The sequence below is a fragment of the Petaurus breviceps genome, unplaced genomic scaffold, assembly GCF_028583685.1.
Source record: "Petaurus breviceps papuanus isolate PSGF00001 unplaced genomic scaffold, PetGlider_PUasm1.0 90919, whole genome shotgun sequence".
In the NCBI taxonomy this organism is placed as follows: domain Eukaryota; kingdom Metazoa; phylum Chordata; class Mammalia; order Diprotodontia; family Petauridae; genus Petaurus; species Petaurus breviceps.
The window spans coordinates 22,911,932-22,928,195 of NW_027187378.1; the positions used below are offsets into that span (position 1 = coordinate 22,911,932).

The 16,264-nt window shown below is 41.1% G+C and overlaps 1 protein-coding gene and 1 long non-coding RNA gene across 2 annotated transcripts in view; one reads left to right on the forward strand and one right to left on the reverse strand.

The window, feature by feature from the left end:
* Positions 1-16,264, reverse strand: part of ACOXL (acyl-CoA oxidase like) — a 553,504-nt gene that overhangs the window by 53,970 nt on the left and 483,270 nt on the right. The window lies entirely within an intron of this gene.
* On the forward strand, positions 175-15,898 carry LOC138151801 (uncharacterized). Its single transcript, XR_011165921.1, has 4 exons — positions 175-287; positions 2,671-2,822; positions 4,848-4,911; positions 15,839-15,898. It is a non-coding gene; the product is annotated as an uncharacterized lncRNA (long non-coding RNA).

Sequence of the window (16,264 nt, forward strand, 5' to 3'; positions counted from 1 at the left end):
GGGAGGGGAGAAAGAAATAACTTTCTGGGCCAAGATGGCATTGTTGCTTTTCCTGTGGTCTCTTAGCTAGCATCAGAGATATTTCAGAGGGAATCTTCTCTCATGGGAGGGAGTACCTGGTAGTGACTACTGCCAAAGTTGAAACTTCTATAACCAGTATTTTATTGGATTCTTTCAGCCAAGATTAATAATAATGGTGACAATAGTTGACCCTAATAGAACACTTCAAGGTTTGCAAATCACCTTACCTGCATCATTTCATTGGATCCTCACAATCAGCCTGTGAGGTAAGTACTCTAGGCATTGCTATTCCAATTTTAAAGATGAGGAGACTGAGGCTCAGAAAAATTTTTGACTGGTCCTGGGGTCACACAGTTAGCCAGTGTTGAAGATGGGATTCAGGCCCAGATGTCTTCTTGACCCAAACCCCAGCATTTCTTTTCACTAACAATTGTAGTGATAACCATTGACATTTGTATAGTCCTCCAAAGTTTGCAAAGCACTCGGTATGCTTTTTCACATTTAAGCTTAGACTTACTGTATGTCACGGAATCTCATTGTGCCCCCAGTTAGGGGGCAGAATACTGCCAAGAATTACATATTCAGGAAGGGAGTACAAAAGGCTTTATTCAAGGCCATGTATGGCCAAAAAAGGGGTGGGCTGGCTACCGAGCAAGAGACAGCTTGAGTGTTACACTGAATATAGTATCCCCTGAACAGTAAAAGGTTCAGAAATAGGCCTCCAAGGCATTGGGAGATCTGCTGTGTTAAGCAAATCAATGACTGAAAAAACAATTATTAAGTACTTTCCATGTTGTCAGGTACGGTACTTAGCATTAGAGATACAAACACAAAAGGGAAATAATCCCTGCCTTTCTGGAACTTACATTCTAATGAGGAAGATAATACACATAAGTGGCTAGGAAGTATGTTTCGCTCTAGGAAGTCACAGTGATGGTAAATGAAACAAGAAGGCAGTCAAAAAATACAATTCAATCCTGGAGCCCTGTAAATGGGTTCAAGAACCTGGTGGACTTAACTTCCCTCAACATTTACTGCAGAAATAGTTTTGTGATCAAATGAAGTCCTTTAAGTATGTTGCCCCAGAAGATCAGGACTGGGCAAAGAGGACAGAGAAAATGAATTTGATACACTTTAGCATTGCAGGGTCACTAGCCCCAGAATAACTTCCACGTTAAGGAACTAGAGAAGGTCTGGGGAGAGGGCAATGAATGATGACTGTCTACAAGTATTTGAAGGGTTTTCCTGTGGAAGAAGTATTACCCTTGCATTGCTTGCTTGTCCCAGAAATATTCAGCAATGGGTGCCCCAATCAATGTAATCAATGAATCAATCAGTTAAAGTATAAACTAAATATGACTAGGTCTTTAATCAATTTGAGAGGATTATATGCTTTGGCCATTAGATAAAGGCAGATAATGCCACCAAAAAATTTGTGATTGCCTGAAAGAATCAGACACACCTCTGGGTTGATGTATAAAAAGACCAGTCATCAAGCAGTGAGCTAGTAGAGTTGAATTTAAGTCCCTGAGATGGAATCACTATTGGGAGTTGGGGGGGGGGATTCTCTCTTCTTCCTCCCTTCTCCTCCCACCATCACCATTGGACAGACAGGACCAGTAGCGGACAGTGTATCCAGTTGGGATCAAGAGACTAGATCAGTAAGAGACAGTACATCCAATGAGAGTCACTTGAGTAAAGGTAAGCATAACTCTTTCTGGCAGAGAGAATGCCCTCCTCACCTCTTGGGTGAAATATTACAATAACTGAATTAGTCTCCTGGTCTCAAGTCTCTCCCTTCTCCAGTCTACCCTCTACCCAACTGCCAGTGATTTTCCTTAAGTACAGGTCTGACTATACTAGGACCTACATCCTCTGCCCTCTGTCTTCCTCTCCAACTCGATAAACTCCAGTGGCTTTGGCATTTAAAGCCTGTCTCAACCTTACCCCTTTCTACTTTTCTATTCTTCTTACATTCTACTCCCCTCCATGTACTCTATAATACAGCTACATCAGTTTACTAAGTGTTAAACAAGATGCTCCATCACCCAAACCCAATTCATTTGTTGTGGCTATCCCACATGCCTGGAATGCTGTCTCTCCTCACCTCCAACTCTGACTTTCTTTGGCTTCCTTCAGGACTCAGCTCAGATCTTACTCATCTGCTGAAAGCCTTTCCTATTCCCTCACCCTGCTCCCCACCCAACAATAGTCTACTATGTATGTTCTTATTGTCACATCCTCTTCTCCAATAGAATGTGGGCTCCTTAATAGCAGGGGTCGAGGGTTGGTTTTGTTTTTGCCTTTGCTTCTCTAGTACTTAGCATAGTGCCTTGCATATAGTAAGTCCTTAATAAATGCTTGAGGCAGTTAGTTATATGGTAGGGAGAACACTGGAACTTGAGTCAGAAAGACCTGAGGGCAAATGTGACCTTAGCTACTTAAGAGCTGTGCAACTCCAGGCAAGTCACTTAACCTCCATTTGCCTTAGTTTGTTCAATTAAAAAAATGGGGGTAATAACAGCACCTACCTCCCAGTATAGTTTTGAGGGTAAAGGAGATACTACTTGTAGAAAGTACTTACCACAATGCCTGGTACACAGCAGGTCCTGTTTAAATATTTATTCCCTTCCCTTCCTTCCCCTTCAGTTTGTTGACTTGTTGATTAGCCATGAACTCTACAAAAGCACCAACACTTGGAGCCCAGTGGAGAGCTACCGCTAAATGGAACTTCATGAAGACTTTATGAAAGGAGAAAAGGCCTTCTGGTATCTGGGGATTATGTCGACCTTTTCCCACAGGTATTCACTATACACATGCCTCCTTACTTTTTCAGTTTGTGCTCACTCTCCCCATGAACTTTTTTGGGAATATTTTTGGGCAGTGTATCCCAGGTTTTTTGGGGGTAATGTTTTTATAACTAGTATTCTTGAGATACCATCTTGGTAAGTACTTTTGTTTAAAAGCTAATTAAGTTTGACTGTTAGTCAGAAGCACACCTGTGGGGGCTTATGTGTAAGTAGGAATTCTAACCCTTAAGGTTACCCTCCACAACCCTGTGAGGATAGCAGCTGTTTACTGAAGGACTAGCCACAGCAGCAGCAACTTCTAGGGCTCTTAGCCCAGAGACAGTAAGGAGGTTAGAAAGATGTAACAGGGGACCTTTTGCTGGCACCAGTTACAACTGGTGCTGATTGGCAACTCTATTGTCCAAACACAGTTCTGGGTCGCTATTCCAGGGCAGAGAGGAGCACTGGTGGTTGGTCACAGGAGAGCAGAGACCCTGGTCACAGTTCCAAGGCAAAAAGGAGTACCAGTACTTGTGGCTGCAGGGGACCAGTGGCCCTTCCTGGGTAAAGACTAGAGCACAGATGAGGATAGCAGTGACCATAACTCTTCTAGGATTGTGTTACTTTAGAAACACCAAAAATGAAAATGACAGACCAGAGGAAGTGCCACATTCAAAAACTTTGTTTTTTCTTTAACAATTAGGTCTATTCAAAATGGAATGGACTTCCTTGAAAGGTAGTCGGTTCTTCAAGCAAAGGCTGAGTGACTACTTGTTGAGTAGGATTTAGAAGGTATTTATATTTAGGCATGGGTTGGAGTTGGTGACCTTTGAGATCTAGTCTAATTCTGAGATTCTGTTAACTTTGTAAATGATGATATGGAACGATAGGCGTTATCAGGAGAGATATCTTCCCATAAAGGTCAGAGGAAGAGATACTGAGCAGTGGTGGCTTGTGACTCCCTGATGAGAGGTACTGAGACAGCTATTTGTTAACCTAACACTAATAACAGAGAAGTTTGCTCTCTTCCAAAGGCATATATATATATATATATATATATATGTATAAGATGTGATATAGAATTTCCCAAGACTTGTTATACCTGATGACTCTTATCCAAGTTGGTAATTCAAATGAAGACAAATGATATTGCCAGGAAGAATCTAGAAAATATTCACAATGATTAAGTTGTAGGCAAGAAACTGAAAACCTTAGGTGGAGTTTTGTTGTTTGTTTGTTTTAAATCACTGATATTGATTGAAGGCAAGTGTCTTGGAAGAAAGAACAGATATATTTAGGGAACAGCTGGTTAAGAAATTGACATTTGAGAATAAAATTTACATTTCTAGACCATAGCTCAAAATATAGAATTGATGTTATCTTAGTCAGGGATGGAATGCACCTGAAAAGGGCTGGAAAAAAAATAAACACACACACCTACATATATGTGTAAAAATAAAATAAACACACACACGTATATTTGACTGGAGTTTTTCAAATCTAATAAAAATAGCTCTAAGTTGAAAAGAGAGAAGCTTGCCAAAATACAGCTCCCTAGAGAGGTACTACAGAGAGAAGCCACAGCAAAGGAATGAGAAAAGCAGAAGAGATGTCCAGATGTCTCTCTAAAAGCAATCATCCTACATATCTACACAGATACAAAGTATGGGTAGGAAGCAAGGTGAAATACAGGTACCAGTGAAAAGAGGCAAATTGGATTGTGATTTGCTGGGGGCGTGGCCTTTCAGTAGAATATGGCCATGAAGACCCCCAACAAATAAAAGTGATGGTGTGGTTGGAGGAACATTGCTTATTAAGAAGCCATATACTATATGAAGAAATCTGGGAAATACTTTGGGGAAAGTATGGTAGAAAATATTTGGACAATGATCAACAGAACTTCCTTTGGTAACGGTAATGGTATGTACGTAGAACTTTAAGATTCACAAAGAATTTAGTATTTGGATGTTGTCTCATTTGATTCTTATAAAATCCTGTGAGCTAAGTAATACTAGTACTATTATTCTCATTTTATAGGTGAAGAAACTAAGTCTGAAAGGGATGAAGATTTGTCCATGTTTTGTCCAAGGTCACCCATCTGGTAAGTGTCTGAGACAGGATTTGAATCCAGGCATTCCTGACTACAAATCCAATGCTCTAAACATACCAGATTGCTTCTCAACAAAAATGACATTGATATTAGACCACTTGTAGAGAAGGAAGAAATAAATGAATTCATATAACAAAACACAAGATTGGCATGGAGTTAAGTAGTAGTGATGTGGGAAATCATTTCCTTGTACTATGAGCTCGAACACATATCCTGCCCAAGCAGATAAGTTAATAATATCTTGACTTATCTTAGTAATAATTTTATCCTTCACAAGGTAGAGCAGATGATGAGAGGAATTCCTATTCTGAATCTAATTCTCAGAAAGGTAGAAAATTAAAGAAAGTGATTCTTGAGGAGAAAATGATGGGGATTTTTGGTGTGAAAGGAACATTCAAACTTAGAATTTGTGATAGAAGGAGAGAAAAGTAGCACATAATCTGACATGTAGTCTATATTGAGGAAAGTAGGTGTCAAAGGGCTCAAAGAAAAGAAGGGTAGGACATCACAGCCTAAAGTCCCCAAACATACACCTGACCAGACCAGGAAGAATGGGAATTTCTCAAGGGTGAAATTCTAAAGACACTTAGAGAAGCATTTCAGATGAGGTTGAAAAACAAATTATCTAGGACACCAGTGTAGCTATACAGGAGAGTCACTAGCCAACTTAGATTTCAAAAAGACATATTTAGGAGATGGGAGAAAGGGCAGGTAACTGGAGATGAACTTTTAAAGAATGGCATTTGTCAGGAGCATTGTGGTCCAAAATAAACTCTGAGTTAACGCTAGTAAGGAACGGAAATATAGTAAAATGGAATTAAAAAACAACTATACTATGGTGGATAGGATGATGATAATGGATGACAGAAGAAAAAAACTGCTCATCTCTTACAAATTTAGAGTGTGCAGTGACCTTAGACCTTAGCTACCTTGTATAAGCCCCTCATTTAGCAAATGGGGAAACTGAGGCCCAGAGATGGTAAGTGACTCACCCAAGGTTGAATGGGTAGTAGGTAGCAGAGAAAGTTTTGAATGTAGGTGCCCTGACTCTAAACACAGTATTTTTTCCACTCAACCATGTTATGTTGAGCTACACTCCATGATCACTGAAAGATTATGCTTGAATTAGAAGGGCACTGCTGGAATGCAAAAAGATAAATGTCCTGATTGTTTTAAAAAAAAGTAGAGCAGTTTGGAAATTATAGGCCAGTAAGTTTGACTTTGATTACTAGCTAAATTCTATAAGGTATTATTAGAAAGACAGTAAATATTTAGAAAAAGAAATGGGATAAGTAAGAGTCAACATGGCTTCATCAAGAATAGGTCATAAGGGGGCGGCCAGGTAGCACAGCAAGTAAGAGCACCAGCGCCAGTGTTGGGATGACCTGGGGGATCGAATCCAGGCTCAGACACTTAGCACCCACCCAGAAACACCTGGCCGTGTAACCTTCAGCAAGTTACTTAACCCCAATTGCTTAAAAAAAAAGAATAGGTCATAAGAGACTGTTTCTTTTTTTTTTTTTTTTGACAACATTACTAGTCTGGAAGATCAGAGAAATGCTAAGGATCAGGCTCAAAGAGCATTCATCAATGACTGGCTGTCAGCTTGGAAGGACATCTCTAGTGTTGTGACTCAGGGAAGTATATTTGACCCCATTCATGGTACTGGATATTTTATTTATGTTCTGAATCAAGGTGTCACACTGGATAGAGTGCTGGGCCTGAAGTCAGGAAGGCTCATCTTCCTGAGTTCAGATCTGGTCTCATACTCTTACTAGCTGTATGGCCTTGGCAAGTCACTTAACCCTATTTGCCTTAGTTTCCTCATCTGTAAAATAAACTGGGGAAGGAAATGGGAAACCACTACAGTATCTTTACCAAGAAAAGCCCCAAATGGGGTCACAAAGAGTCAGACACAACTGAAAAATGACTAAACGAAATGTTTTGAGTAAAGGTATCTAGTAATAGGTATGCTAGTGATATAGATATAATAGTAATAGTAAAGGTATACTAGTAATAGAATACTTACTAAATTTGCAGTGATGCAACCCTAGGAAGGAGAGCTAGCTAACATGCTTAACAGCAATCAGGATAACCACCCCCCCCCAAAAAAAAAATCTAGACAGGCTAGAATAATATGCCACATCTAAAAAAATGAAATTTAATAGTGATAAATATAAAGTGATATTTAGGTTCAAAAAAGTCAACTTTTCAAGTATAAAACTGGGAGGTGTAGCAACACAGCAGGTGATGTAAAAAAAATTTTAAACTGATCAATCCAAAGTTTATTAAGTGCCTACTATGTGTCATGTTCTTGTTACTAAGGGGGGAAAAAAGAAAAAAAAACATTGCCCTAAGGGAGTTTTTACATTTTAATGAAGTAGAAAACATAGACATGTGTATACACAAATACACATACTATGTACAAAACTGATAGATGGTAACCAAGCTGTAAAGAACTTTAAATGCCAAATGGAGAAGTTTTTATCCTAGATACGAGAGTTCTTAACCTGGGGTCCATGGGTTTATGGAGAGATTTCAGGGGGTAAACTTAGATAGGAAAAATTATATTTTTATTTTAATATTAGTAGCTTCTTTTGTAATTCCATTAATTTTATCTAATGCACTTAAAAACATTCTAAGAAAGAGTACACAGGTTTTAGCAAACAGGCTAAGGAATCCAGGACAGAAACAAGGTTAAGGGTCTCTGACCTGGAGGTAATAGGAGAAAATGGAGTTTATTGAGGGGCAGGGCTGCCATGGTTGAACATGTACTTTATGAAAATCACATTGATGACTGGATAAAGGATGGATTGGAGTGGGGAGATAGAGGCCAACAGTGATATAAGATCCAACAAAGCTAATGTAACATTAGGCTGAGTAGTGTTTGGGACCAGCAAGGCAATCGTTCTGTTGCATTCTGTGCTCTGGTCTGATTCTATTGGAAGAACTGTGTTTGTTTTGCGGCACTGAATTTTAGGTAGAATGCTCATAAATTGAAGAATTTCCAGAAGAGGCAATTGTAAAGGGATCCCAAATAAAGACGTATGAGGACTAATTGAAGGAAGGAGGATATTAAATCTAGAGACAAGAAAACTTAGGAGAAACATGGTAGCTATTTCAAGTTTTCATTTGGAAATGGGGGCTAGTGTTTTGTGCAAGTACAAGGAAGAGGTGGAAGCTGCAGACAGGTGATTTAGGCTCAGTGTAAAGGAAATTTTAACAAATGCTGTCCAAGAATGAAATGGGTTACTCCAGGGAACAGTAGGTTCTCCCTTAGTTAATGGTCCTTGAGAAAAGGCAGGATCACCACTTGGGGAGATTTTAGAGGCAAGGACACAATTGCACCAGAGTAAAAGCATTTGGGCAAGGTACAGTGGTCAGCCGACACTTGTAGGAACTGTTTCCTAACATAGTGTTCTTCAAACAGTAGGAGCTTAATAAATGTTTGTTGAGTAAATGGATGGATAAGAGACAACACCCTGAATGACCTCCTGAAATTAATGAGGAGGCAGCGCTTTCTTGAAAACAGTTTTTCAATATTGGGCTAGCACATCCTCCTAAGGAGTTAGTTATAAACATTCTCCCAGACCAATTTTCCCAAAGCTTTTAGCCAAAAGGGATTCAGCTCTAATTCTCGTCTCTTCAACTAACTTAAAAAGATGAGTATAACTCCAGCTTAAGACACCTCTTGTTATATCTCTAAGTGTTTCTCCTGGCAAGAGAATCCACTGTTTCATACTTTGCCCAGAGTCCCAAAATAAGGTGAGAAGAGGAGAGGAGAAAAGACAGAGGGAGAAAGGTAGGTAGAAATAGATCTCTAGAAGAGAGTAGGGAGAGAAGGAGGGGGAGAGAGGGAGAGAGGGAGAGGAAGGGAGAGAGAGAGAGAGAGAGAGAGAGAGAGAGAGAGAGAGAGAGAGAGAGAGAGAGAGAGAGAGAGAGAGAGAGAGAGAGAAAGAAGAGAGGAGAGAGAAAGAGTGAGAGGGAGGGAGGGAAAGAGGGAGAGAAAAATATGGTCTCAGATACTTACTAGCTGTGTGATCCTGGGCAAGTCATTTAACCTCTCTGTCTCAGTTTCCTTATCTGTAAAATGGGGATAATAATAGTATCTATATCCCATGGTTGTTAAGAGGATCAAATGAGTTAACATATGTAAACCACTTTGAAAAGCCTTGAAGACAAGGCAGTGGTTGTATGGTCCCCATTTTACAGATGAGGTAACCTAGGCTTAAAGGTAAAGTGACTTGCCCAGAATCACAAAACTTAGATATATTAAGGCAGGATTGGAACTCAGGTCTTTTTGAGTCAGAGTTCAGCCTTCTCTCCACCATGCCACCCAGAAACCTATATGTACAGTAGTTATGTTTGCATGTTGTATCTCTCCTCTCTTCTCCTCTCCATCCTCAGAAGAACAGAGGTTCCTTGAAAGCAGGAGATATTTATCAATTTTGTTTTTGAATCCTCTGTACTGTCAGACATAGAAGATGCTTAGTAAATTCTCACTGACTGAGATTGGACTGGCTCTCCCAACTTCTACTATCTGTATTTCCAGTAAGTAGGATTCTGATTTACAAGCAAAACAAAGAAGGTAGCAAATCAAATGCAGGAAGGGAAATAGGAAAAGGTAGGCCAAGTGAAAATTTAGCAGAAAGCTTATCCCTAAGTCTCATGACATTTCTAGAGCAAATGTGGTTAGTTCAGAGCAAAGAAAAGAAACTTTGGTCCCATACCCCGAGGTGCTGCCTAGATCAGCCTAAACGTACAACTTCCTGCATAACAAGAGTGCTAATATTCACTTAAATCTACACTTAGAGAACTGTTATCACACCAATCATGATCCCTCACTCACTAAGTTAATGTTTGACCCTCTAGATTCATGTAACTGAAATCTCTTGATAGAATTTTTACATTTCTCTGTCTCAGTCACTTGGGAAATTCTCCTGGGAAATATAAGGAGTCTGACCTTTTATTTAAATAGTGAAATGACAAGCTTTGGCTAAGTACCCCCCACCTTCTCTCTCTCTGTCTCCCTGATTTATTTTCCAAGGACCAAATTTTGCTCTCAATTCCCTACACATCATTTCCACGGAATATTTTTTATTTTCTTGCTTCTGTCAAGTCATTTCCTCTACTGTTCCCCCATCCTATTTTCTAGAAGAGGCTACAATCAGAAACATTCTTTAGTGCTGGGCTGATAGGAAATTAAAGACCCAACATTCATAGAAGTGGTTCTAAATCAATTCTGTATCAAACACCCCTAGGCAAAGACCCTCACAGAACTAAGCTACCTAGGCCCTGGACAGTCAGCTGACCTTGTTGAAAATCTGGACTTCTGGTTTTATAACTGGACATTGCATTTTTTTCCCTTGAGATGTTTGGTTTTGATTTGTCAAAAAGAGCTAAAAGAAGAGAATAGCAGGGAACAAAAATTTTATTTGGGTACTCTTGATTCTTAAAACGTGTCCATTCTTATAACACTGCATGACAGATGTAGGCAACTTGGACATACTTCAGATGTTTAGCCCAGGGCCCTGCAGCACTAGTAGATAATTTACTTACTGTCACTGAGAAGCATCTCAGTTTCAAGACTATCATAAAAGGGTATCAAGGAAAAAGCATTGTTTCAGTATCAGATGGTCACAGTACAGTTTCTATGTGACCTTGGGCTAATCACTCCCTTCTCTGGGACTCAGTTTCCATATTTGTAAAACTCATCTCAGAGGCTTCTTCTATTTGGCAATACTGTGATCCCATAACCTACCTCAGACTGCTGTGGGAAGTCAATGAGATGATGATTATACAGTGCTTAGCCCACTTTGACATGTGATATGTCAATTGTTCCTACAGTCATATCCAAATTTCGAGGCCCACATGAAGACCACACAGCAAGACAAGCACAAGGCAAAATTGTAAAGTAGGCTAAGTTTGTCTTTGGCCTTCTCACCACCAATTTTACCTGGGGCCTCTTTCTACTTTTCTTACGTACCATCCCTCAACTGAGACCCAGGAAAGTGAAGCGCTTAGCCTAAGTCACATCATGAGTTAGTTCCACTGTGGCACAGACTGGTACTGCCGCTCTAGGCAACTGGTGCAGTGCTTTTTCTCCCCTGGTGCCCTTTAATGGCAATGATGATTATTGTTCATCCTTCATTTCAAAGATGACCAACGACATCACTGAGCGATGTCTTGGCTCACTGGTGAACTGGCTTTAAGTGATGCAAAGTTGCCTAAAGTCATCAGCCTCAATCTTTCTTCCATAGTCATCAAAGGCCAGTGGCAAGACAAAAGTCAAGATGCCTGGTGATGGTCCAGGAGTCAGTGAATGACCTTGGCATCTTCAGGGCCTGCCCAAAGTGTAAGTGCTCTACAGCACCTGCTTCAGCCACCTTCATGGCCATTGGAACAAACTGTTCTCATTGGCCCATTCTGCCAGGGGGAAGGTCTTCACCTGCTTGGGGTAGACATCCCCCTAACTGACCAACAGGTTTAGCCCATCTGCCAAGATGGTTTCACCAGGGTGTGGTTACCAAAGGTAGATAAGCAGCCCTGAAAAGGGCTCAGCAGGCCCTCACACCAGAGGTGCTAGCTCTCCCTGAATACCCCATACACCCCAATAATAACTACTACTACTACTACTAGTATTTATGTAGCATTTACTATGTGCCAGGTTCTAACCTAAGTATTTTTCTAAAATTATCTCATTAATCCCCACAACAACCCTGGGGGGAGGTGCTATTATTATCTCCATTTTACAAATGAGGAAACTGAGGCAAACAGAAATTAAATGTCTTGCCCAGGGTAACACAGACAGTAAGTGTCTGAAACCAGATTTGAACTCAGGTCTTCCTGACTGCAAGTCCAGTGCTCTGTCCACTGAATCACCTAAGAATTTCAGGCACCAGAGCAATGATCTTATGGGGTTAGGCAGATCTTCCCATTACTTCTCATCTCACATTACGTAGCTGACTCTCTGGTCCACCTCTGTTTATGGTGGGCCCTGTAGTACAGGCCTCTGCTGTAATACAGCACTAAAGCAAACAAACCTGAAACATTCTAGTAGAAATTATGGGTCATCTTGGACCCTTCTCTTTCCCCTCATAATCTACTAAATTACCATGCCTTCTGACTGCCTCTCTATGACCTCTCAAAACTTTCCCCTTCTCTTCATTCACATACTCACTATCCTCACTGAGGCCCCATCACCTCTCACCTGGATTACTGCAATAGCCTCCCCATCAGTCTTGCTGGATGTGACCTCTGCATAGCTATTAAACTGATATTATCAGAGCCCAGGTGTGACTTGGTCACTCCTTGGTCCAAGAATCTTCAGCAGCTCTTTACTGTCTCCAGTATAAAATAAAAGCTCTTCCACGGGCCATTTAAAAGCTCTTCACAATCTGTCTCCAACCTTCCCATGCAAGATAAATATACATTACTCCCCTGCATGAATTCTACATTCCAGTCAAGCTGGACTACTTGCCCTTCCCCATCCCGTCTCATTCCATTCCATCCCATTCTGCTGCTCCCTGTGCTTAGAAGTTCTCCCTCCCTTCCTGTTCCTTCTCAGGCCCTACTAGCCCCCTTTGAGGGTCAGCTCTAAAACAACTTCCTATAAGAAATCTAATTCTCCCAATTAGTGTCTCCTTCACTCTGAACAAAACTATTTTGTACTTGTTTTTTGTATATGTATTATTATTTACATATATATATATATATATATATTTGCTTTTTGGAGGGCAGTTGGGGTTAAGTGACTTGCCTGAGGTCACATGGCTAGTTTTTGTGTTAAGTGTGTGAGATCAGATTTGAACTCAGGTCCTCCTGATGCCAGGGTCGGTGCTCTATTCACTGTGCCACCTAGCTGCCCCATTATTTACATATCTTTATATGTATTATTTGCCACCCTCTACTCTCTCTCCTCCCCAAGTAGAACATAAGCTTCTTGAAGACAGCGATTGTTTCATTTTTGCCTTCATATCTCTCATGTCCAGAATAGTGCCTGGAACATAGTAAGTCTTAATTAAAAATAAGACAAAACAAAATATTGAAGGTTTATATGTCTAGAAACCTCAGAGGCCCTTTAGTTATTTTACAAATAATAAAACTGAGGCCCAAGGAAGTTAAATGACTTCAGGTCACATAGATATGAAGTGTCAAAGCCAGTGTTTTTGAAAGCTGCAGATAAGGACACTATGAAGAAACTGGGCAGCTGGGGCAGGGGAGAACCAGTTCTGAAGACAAAGGTTGCCTCCTTTATCATTTGGACCTAAAGACAGACCTGCTGGCAATCCTCATTCGACTGCCTTAAGATTGAAGCCTGAAGCCTGAAACTGGTGCTAGTATTTCAGAGTTAAGGGTGGGCAGACAGAGAAAGTTTCAGTGAAGTTCTTTGCCATGGACGAGTAAGCATGCTGGGGTGGGGCAAGAGAGGCCTTTGTAATTAACTGTTTGGGAACAGGTTTAGTGTTCTAAAGGACATGCCACCTACACAGAGGGAGAAAAAAGAAAGAGCAGTTAGAATGGAGGAGTGGGGGAAAACCCTAAGCTCCCACCTGACCTATAGAGGCTATATAGCTCCCTGCTGCCTTCGAAGCCTGGAGAGTCCCGTCAACAAACAGCCTGTTTGGATGGTTTGGTTACCATAGCAACTGTCCATTGAAACCAGGAGAGCAGAGGCCCCCAGTTCTGTGTGTTCCACCTTCTCCAAAACACAAAACCCAACAAAAGGGGCCGTGAGAGAATCGGAGACAGTTCGATTTGGGGACCAGTAGTACCTCACAAAATGACTCAATTACTTGTCCCCAGAGCGGGGTGATATTCCTGGAGCAAGTGTGGGGAAGAGAAGAACTGTGGGAGAAGTCAAGCAGAAATAATCTTTATGACAATGACAATTTAAAGAACACTAGACAGCCAGCTTGCTGGGGTGTTTTTAAGCCTCCTGAGCGGGGGAGGAAAATCAATGGAGCAGTCATGTGGAAAATTCCCTCTCCTCTCTTCAATGGCCATCCATTCCCATGCTAGGGTGAAGTCATTTTGTAGCAAAAGCCCAGCATTCCTTGTAAGTTATGTTCATATCAAGGTAGGGGAAGTATAGATTTCCAAAAGGAGAATGGTCTTTGGGAGTTAGGAGGACAACATTCAACTCCCAGGACAGTCCAGAATTTGGTGAGGATTCTTCTCCAGCAACTATGTAATGCAAAAGAAGAATTCTAACTGGAGAGGCTGCCACCATGAGAGAAGAGTGACAGAGGATAAAGAAAGGGCCCTCCAACAAAATTTACTTCCATTTTTTCTGGTGAAAACAGGGAAAGAGGTAGCCAAAATCCTAGTGAAACCTGGGACACCTATCAGGTATTAAAGCATCACTACTGAAATGTTTCAGGCATATTAGATAGCTGGGCCATGCCCGTGCTGGGGCAGTTGAACTGGGAAATAGTTCCCACAACGTGGGCCTCCCTAAGCAACTGGTAAACTGCACCCCATCCAGCCAAACAGGCCCTGTGCACATGTCAGCTGCTTAGACAGTAGGTATTGAAACTGTTATACTTATTTCCTCAGACCAAATTATCATCTACATATCTTGCCGCCCACCTCCTCCTGTGCTTCCCCAAGCAAACAATCTGCAAATTTCTTTCTGGAGGGAGGTACACTGGTGTGAACCTCCTGCCAAAGTGTTTATCACCTGGAAAGCAAACATACGAGACCACCAGAAACTATTCTGCTTAGGGGAAAAAAAAACACCCCAAAACAACAACAAAAATACCCGAAAGATTTCCATACATCCAGCATGGCTTATGGCAACATAACTATTTTTCTATAATAAACTGAAGCAAGCTACAGAGTCCCACATGCAGCAAGGTGCCCTACATGGTACAACAGGCCATTGTTAGGTTGGGTTAAGTACACAGACCGAAGCTTCAGTTTCAAGGGATCTCCGGATTTTGGTGTGTAACAGAGGGCAACAGAGGCCTAGGTGTTGCAGCCCCACAGAGTCAGGGCCTCTTTCTGAGCAAGTTGTTTAACTGGTTTGCCTCAGTTTCCTCATCTGTGAAAATAGGGATAATCATAACACCTACCTCATAGGGCTCTTCTCTTTTCCTCACTTGGTGATCTCTTATCAGTTGCCTTGTGTGCTAATGATTCTTAAATCTATCCAGCCCTGACCAGCAGAAATGTTGGCCTTTAGTCTCACATCTCCTATTGCCTATTAAACATCTTGAACTGGTCCTAAAACTCAATATGTTCAAAACAGAACTGATTATCTTTCCCTTCCAAACACTCCCAGTTCTTAGGCTTGTTGTCGTTTGTTGTTCATTTTCAAAGACGACCAATGACATCATGATGTGTATTTGCCTGTGGTTGATCAGTCATGTATGAGTTCGAAAGGCTTTCTCACAGGTTGGGCACGAGTAGTCTGTTAGAGCATTTGGGATGGAGATGTATCTGGATTGTGCAGTTCAAGTTTCCTTTGTGCTACTGCGATTCTCATGGAGTGCAGTGCCTTCTTGGATATGGGAATTCTATGCTGGGCAGTCTTGTGCCAATGTCTCCCATGTCTCACAATAGATACTAAAATTCTTCAGAGAGACCTTGAGAATGTCCTTGTATTGTTTCTTCTGACCTCCTTGTGTGAGTTCTCTGTAAAACAGTCTTTTAGGTAATGTACGTTTGTCATTCGGTCCAGTCCATCAGAGTTGTGTTCTCTACAATAGAGTTTGGATATCTGACAGTTCAGCTCAAGAGAGGACCTCAGTGTCCATATCTTATCTTGCCAAGAATTCAAATGGAAGCCATTCAGTTTTCTAGCATGGAGCTGGCAGACTGTCCAGGTTTCACAGGCATAAAACAGTGAAGGTAACTGTAGATTTCCAATTTGGTATGCAGTCTAATACCTCTTCTCTCCCACACTTTGTTTCAGAGCCTCATACATCAATCTCATCATCTATGCAGACATGCTTGGAAAGTACACTGCCAAGGTAAGTGAACTTGTCCACAACATTCAGAATTTCTCTATTTACTGTGACCAATGGCTCCACATACAGATGGTGTGATGCTGGCTGGTGAAGAACCTGTTTTCTTGGTGTTGGCTGTCAGGCCAAAATTAACACAAGTGTCAGAGAATCAGTCCATACTCTGCTGCATCTCAGCTTCAGAAACTGCACTGAGTACATAATCATCTGCAAACAAAAACTGGAATACCAATTCTCTCTTTCCTTTGGTCTTGGCTTGTAGCCTTTTCAAATTAGTTTACCATCAGTGCAACAGCTGATCTTGATGCTGTTTCCAACCTTGTTGAAGGTGTTTTACAACATGGCTGAAAATACTGTGATGAAAAGCATGGGAA